Raw genomic sequence first — 7401 nt, forward strand, 5'->3', positions numbered from 1 at the left:
GGGGGAGGGTGCAAATAAGTGAGAATTGCCACTTGCCCACTGTGGGGGGAAGTTGGAGAAATGTGGGAATGAAGTCTAATTGATGCAGTCGAGGCGTATATTAGCACGAGGAGGCAGGAAAAGAATGGATGCCCCCCCAGGGACGTCAGTCTCGACCTCCCTGACTGAGCTCCAGCACCCCCTGCAATTCAATAAGTCAAGGTCATTTCTGAGCTGCTCCTCTTAGCATTCATCATCAATAAATTATTGCCGTATTCATATGGATACATTAATATAATTACTGCAGATTACTGCAAATACTAGACTAAAGATAACAGGCCCTAACACAAATCCTTGGGGCACACCCATTGAACAAATGTCACTAGTATCTGGGCCCCTTTTCTTAATATCCTACCATCCAGTTCACCTTTTACTTTAGTTACATTATTTTGAATGACTTCACAAATGTACTATACAGGGCAGGATTGTTTTAGTATGAATTAAATATATTTCCAATAAATATATGAATGCAAAATCTGAAAAACTTAGCTAAGAGTCTATATTGAACTTGAACCGCGGTTGCTTTTCAAACCACTCAGGGTTTTGCCCCAATCAGCGGCATGTGCTTCCCCTCAAGGCACATCTCACCTGCACCAGTAGGCTTTTCCTTTTTTTGCCGAGCTCCCCTCACATTCGCCGGTTTGAACCGGTGCCCCGGACTCAAATAAGAGGCGTATCTCTGTTCTAGCATCTGCCGGTCACGGCAAGGACATACCGAGGGTCCCCGTGGGCGATGAGGTGGTACTGTGGGTGCTGCAGACGTGGCGGGGACGGAACAGACAAGCCACCGTGTGCGGTCGTCACTTTCAATCAGGAAATCCGAAGCTGCCGGTTGGGTCCAAAAAAAAAATGGGTCAGCGGTCTATTTTTGGAAGAACCACAAAAAAGGATGTTTCCATGAGTCCCAAAGGCAACCAGGAGATGATTTATTCCTTGAATCTGAAACCCAAGGCCAAACTGCAAAGCTGAATGTCTAATAAGTATCTCATTTAGACCTGAGGCTGAAAAGGTTTAAGAACGCCTTATCTCCATGAAGCTCAATGGTCCAAAATCCCTATTGAGTTTTGAATATAAGCTTCCAAGGGAAGATATATATATATATATATATGTATATATATATATATATATACATATATATATATTCCCTACATTGTCTTGTCTGCGGGTTCACCTCCTCCACATATAGGCGCCCTGATGCCTTTCATCATCTATTTCGGACGCAACTTTTTCCAAAGTGCTGGGTCATCACTGCTAGAGGCCAATAACTCGGGTTGCGTGGCGCCTTCCGTCCAAATGGGCGTTCAGCTGGGAGCCGTGCAGAGTCGCCCTGCAGCGATTTGCAATCCTCTGACTCTTCCGAGGCGCCCGGCTCCCGATCAGCACTAATGAGTCCGCGCCCACGTTTATGTATGTCTAAGATTACATCTGAAGGTGAAGCAGAGGTCGGTGGAGCGTCCACGCCGACTTCTATTCCTTTTGATTATTATTCATCGCTTTTCCTCCGTTGCTGTTTTGGCTCATTGTCTTCCAGACAAAGATAAGATAAGCAACAACACTCACTCTTTTTTGTCTTCAAAATGTAATCATTTAAAGCAGATAGTGGCCAGAGGTAGATAGTTGCCGTTTTAGTATTTGATTGATGAAAATATCCTGGAGTTATATAATGAGCTCTGCTGCAGAAATGCCCTGACCCTCATTTTGAAACATTCTGATATTAAAAACAGGTCTTTATTTGATACATTATTCCCGTTTGTAGCAAAGACAGACGACAATCTCGGGGATCCACTGCAGATATTTGGCTTGTTTTCTCATGAAGGTATAAGATTATTAGAACATTAATAAGCTGAGTCAAATTTAACCGACTCGTATAACTCAGAACAAATGACACAACACAGATAATGAAATATAACATTAGAAAGGCCTCTCCGGGAGTTTGGTTCCAGAAACCAGTTCCAGCTCCCGCACCAGCTCTTGTTCTATTCCCACCAGAGAGGTGACCTTCCGCCTTTCCTAAAGCCTTCAATTCTGGGGATCAGCACACCCAGGTACCCGCCCTTACCCCACCTCCCCACCCCGCCCTGTACATTGCACCTGTCCAGGACGCCTAACCCTGCAGGTGGTGGGTCCACAAGGTGGCTGCCTTGGTCTGGCTCCAAGAGTGGGCCCCGGTTTCCCTTTCCCTTCTGGGCGAACTAGCTCTTTTTCTTCCCCTGGGACCACTTTGCCTTGGGAGACCCTACCGGGACCCGTTGCCCCCAGGGTCACTGGGGCACACAAACCCCAAAAGGAGATGATTGAACTATCTGCCTAAATATCACAGTAATCAAGTCCAAAATGCACATGCTTTTATGTAACGGAATATTCTGCATTCATCCATATTTATTGGCGTTAGCAAAACCACATTTTCACTGTGGCCGCTCATCTGTCAGCTAATCCGTTTCCCTGTTTCCTGAATCCTCTCACCTGCTAATCAGTTAATCAATACATAGATCAATGATTGGCCAATCAGCCTGGTGGAGGTTAGTGAGACAGATGGACGGAGTCAGTTAGTCGCATAATGTTTCAGAATTTTAACCCTTTATATGTCAGGGTTTTTAATCATAATGATGCTACTATCTTTTTAAATAAAAAAAGAATTATTGAAATGTCTTCTGGTTGTGAATGTAAGGTGGAAATGTTTCTTTTAATTTGTATAACATGTTCATTTAAGTCTGGTTTTGATGCATTGTGTGCAGATTCAAATCAGATTAATTATTTTTTGTTTATTTTACAAAATGCCATCTTGCTTTAGGAAAAAATGACTGTATATTTTAATGCAACATAATTTTAATAATGCCACTGTTTTTTTTCATATACTTGCTGTGCAATTTTAGTCTATTTTTTCAACAGTCTGAGATATGTCATTGACTTAACATTATTTTATACTTTAAATCAATATTGATTTTACTGCTTTTTTTCCTGTGCATTATTTAATCTAACCTATTCGCTTATAATCAATGTAAGATGTCAATGTTTGCCCTTTAAAAATATATTACTGCTAATACCCTTCAACGGTTTTATCCTTCATATCATTACTAGTCTTGTGTTTGCTCATGTGGCTGCAAACATGGAGAGAAAGAAGCCTCAAGAGCCACTTCCTCTCCATTTCTGTGGTCCTGCAATCACATACAGTAGCATATAGGCACTTATGAACACACACACACACACACACACACACACACATCTCCAGAGTAACTCAGTTTAAAAATATACTGCACCTCGGAGGTTTAATCTATTCTATTCTATGGAGTTCGAGTGTGGGAGAGAAAGGAGGGAGACAAGGAGGGGGGTATTGTGACCTATTCCTTCCCTATTTCTATCTCTCTCCCACACACACACAGCTATACACACACTTACAGATCATAACATTATTTCCGAACATGTATGTCACATGACCGAATGCATCCAATGGATCCAATGGTTGGATTAAGACCTCGAGACGCTCGTCCAGGAACCAAACGTCAACTGGAGCGCAAAGTCGACAGAAGCTAAGCTAACCCAGCTAGGAGCTAAAGCTACTCCACTACCCAGCATGCTCCTGGCTGTTTGATATCATGGAATACATGATTTCATACTTCAAAATGGGTCAAAATGGGTCTAAAGCGTCTTTATTTTGGCAACACGGAGTTATAGTTGAAGTTGGACTTTCAAAATAAAAGAAATCTAAAAATACGCCAAAATGTATGCTGTATGCATTAACATCCATGTAGATTATTTACAAAAATAGAAAATAAAACTTTTGATCATAGAGTTGAGTTGCACAGAGGACAAATGTAGGACACACACACTCGTTTACTGTAGCTGTGTTTTCATTCTTCACAGTTGAGCGACTTTTATATACAAATCAATAAAGTCAAGTCAACAAGTTTTTAAACGTCTGATTTATTGATTACTAACGGAGCATTTAGCTTTCAGTGTCTGAGAAAAAAAATACTGTGTTTAGAACAAACCCAGTGAATAAAAAGTGACACCCCCCCCCCCCACACACACACGTACACACACACACACACACACACACCTCAATCCTGTCTGATTTATAAATGCATTGGGTGTAACTGAATTGCATCTTATCAAGCACAAAAAAAGATTATTGAACACGGGAGACTGGCAGAGTGAAAAACGATTTTTGTTCGTCGGCAGAAACAACACTTAAATCTGCTGTTGTTATAATATATAATATGTGGAGCATTTAATTCCATTCAATATCCTTTCATTCCTAGTGTTGTATCACAACAAAAGTTTGACTTCTTTTTGCAACCACATGTTAAGCAGTTATCTATTAAATTGCCAAACATCATATGTATAATTCATGGTACAATTAAAAACGATGAATGAAATTAATAGCAGACAACAGGCAAATGGAAAGGGGCAGGACTTAGCCTCTCTATACCACCACTTAGAGTGCAGTGTTCCCAACAGGAAGTACAACAGGAAGTACTAGTCTTTGTTTCCATTACCATATTTCTGAGTGCTTGAACTTCTTTATACATGTTTGAATATTTGCTTGAAAAAGAAGAAAAATAAAGCCTTCTGCATCCACTTAACATTTGGTGGGTAGCTAATATTCACTTGTTTATGTTTGGGCTGTTTTTGTAGTATAAAATAAATGTTTCCACTGCTTTTAAATTGTCATGTTATATATTACAAAAATAGCTATCATGGTTATATTATTTGCCTCTGCTGATGTAGTTAGAGATGGAAGAAATGTGGTCCTTGAACTGTGTCCCCTTCCTGTGCAACCCCAATGTGACCTAGAAGATAAACAATGGTATGGCCAATTCTGTGTTGCTTTAAGCTACATGCTTTATGCTAAAACAGTCAAATAAAGAAATGTCACTGTCAATTCAGGCTAGTTAATTTGAGCTCCAACTCCAATTAACTTACCATTAAATGGCTGCCCAAAATCTAGGGTCCATGCACCACAAGTCTGGGCTTCCGTCTTTCTGAATATCAGGCCAGAGCGACAAACACTGCTGGATGTGTCACACCGGTTTGTCAAGTGGAGTTATTTTGTCCTGTCTCCATGTCTGTCTTGTCATTTCCTGTTTTATTTTGGAAAGTAACTCTCCTCTCGTTTCAGGTCACTTGCCCTTCCTCATGTGCCCCAGTCTAACGTCACCCCTGATTCCTGATTGTCTCCACCTGTTACCCATTACCCTCATGTGTTAAATAGTCTGCGTCTCCCTTTGTCCTGTGCGCGTGTGTCTTGTCGTGAGTCGCCAGCTATCAAGTCAAGTCAAAGTTAGAGCAATCCAGTAGTCTGCCTCATTAGAGGGTTTTTTGTTGGCCTTTGCCTTTGTATTATTTCATAGCCTGTTTAGGTTAGAAGTCCTCGTACTTAGTTGTAGTTCTTCCCTCTCCGGAGGCGTTTTATGTTAGACCTGTTTTCCCCCTTATAGATCGTAGGTTTTTTGGTTATTAGACCTAGTTGTAGTTTTTCCCTCTCCGGAGGCGTTTTAGGTTAGACCTGTTTATCCCCGTATAGATAGTAGGGTTTTTTGTTATCAGTCCTAGTGGTAGTTATTCCCTCCCCGGAGGCGTCTTTAGTTTAGAACTTTTTTTTGTTTTTTTCCCCCTAGCTCATAGGGTTGTTTTGTTGTAAGTTTTCATAGCCATCCCTCCTTTGAGGCGTCTTCTGTTTTGTATTCCTTTGCGGCCTGAATAAAGTCCTGTGTTTTTGAAATCTCTGCATCCGAGTCCTATCCCTGTGCCCTGGGCGTGACAGGCTGAAGACTGTGGATGAAGGACTTCCCTGAAAAATGTTGACAGCAGGCCGTGTCTCATAAGTCAGCCCAAGCAGGCGTGCAGCCATTATGAATTCCTCATTATGACAAATAGAAGTACACTTGAAATAGGAGCAGTGACGCACAATTATACATTCCCGGGAAAAAATAGCTCCCCGATGGGTTTATGTAACCGAAATGCAGCTGATGGAAGTTTGTGTATGTGTGTGTATGTGTGTGACTGAAGGTGACAAAACTGAGCTGGATTTTGTTCTCTGTAAAAACAAGACAGAATGGTGTTTAACTCCTCAGCATTGTTTTTCATTGGAAGATATATGAGAGATTTAGTGTTCGCCCGCTTTCCCATTTTCTCTCCCTCCGCTGTTTTTTTACTGTCCTCCTTCACTCTCAATTTTCTCTTTCCTCCCCTCCTCCTCCTCCCTCCCTCACTGCTTTCCTCTACTTTCCTTTTCTGTCGTCCTCTTTACTCCTTACAACTCTACAACCCAGACTCATGGCAGCACGTGAAATCCTCCCAAAATGCAATCTATTGTTTGTTTTTTTGTATACCGGGACATGAATGGTCAATTTTTTTCTGTGTTGTTCAGCAAGACAACTATGCCAAAATAAAGTTAATTCAGAAATTTTTTCGAAGGGGGGGGGGACACAAATGTGACTATGTAACGAACGATCTTTCTACTGCGTCCAGATCTTGTGATGCAGTTGGAAGACCCGCCCTTATGGTGGCCGATCTTTCTACTACCTCTCGTTATTGCGGACAGGTCTTTCTTAGAGTTATAAGTGAAGGAGGGGGAGGGAGACGGCCACCTGCCAGATTCAAGCCCGGGGACTTAGCCTCAGTATGTAGTTTTAAAGTTGAGCGCAGACGTAATTCCTGAGCAACCGGAAGCGTGGAAATATAGAATATATAGAAAATATAGAAATAGAACTTTGAACTGTTTTTGTGATGACTAGAAAATAAACATGGTCACGACATCTCTATCGGGCTGAAAATGTTGTCGCAGTCTGGATAGTGGTTTGTTGTATTCCCTCCCCCCTCCACACCTGTTTCCTCATTCACCTTCTCCCCCCCACCCCCTTAATGTTCTCTCTTCTCTTTTTTTATTTCCTCCACTTTCCCTCCCTTTCGCCATAATAGAGTAAGTGGCCCATATAAACGTGCCTGCCGCTCCCTGAGGTGCATTAGGCTTTGGGTGATGGTTTCTGCCTTTTCTCTCTTTCTATTCCCCCAGCCGGGCTTCTAGCCTCTACACCAGTTGACAACTCATTACACTCCCCATGGACACTCGCAAACTATTTGGGAGGTCCATTTATTTTCAGCCCGATGTGTGTGCCCCATCATCCTCTTGTTTTTATTATAGGGCAGCATCTTTGACGAGTTCTGCATGGTGGTGATGGTGGCAACCAAGGGTTTGATGTGTTTGACGGTGGAAGGTGGGGGGAGACTAACTTCCCAGCTGCTCCGTCAGCAAATTTGTTCAAGCGGAGGGGCACAAGAGTTATGTGTCTGCAGGGCCGGAGAGGACTTGCACACACTCATCATTTACGCCACCTTCCGACTCCCCCCAGAAACGATGAA

Source organism: Eutrigla gurnardus (assembly GCF_963514095.1).
Source record: "Eutrigla gurnardus genome assembly, chromosome: 24".
Classification (NCBI taxonomy): domain Eukaryota; kingdom Metazoa; phylum Chordata; class Actinopteri; order Perciformes; family Triglidae; genus Eutrigla; species Eutrigla gurnardus.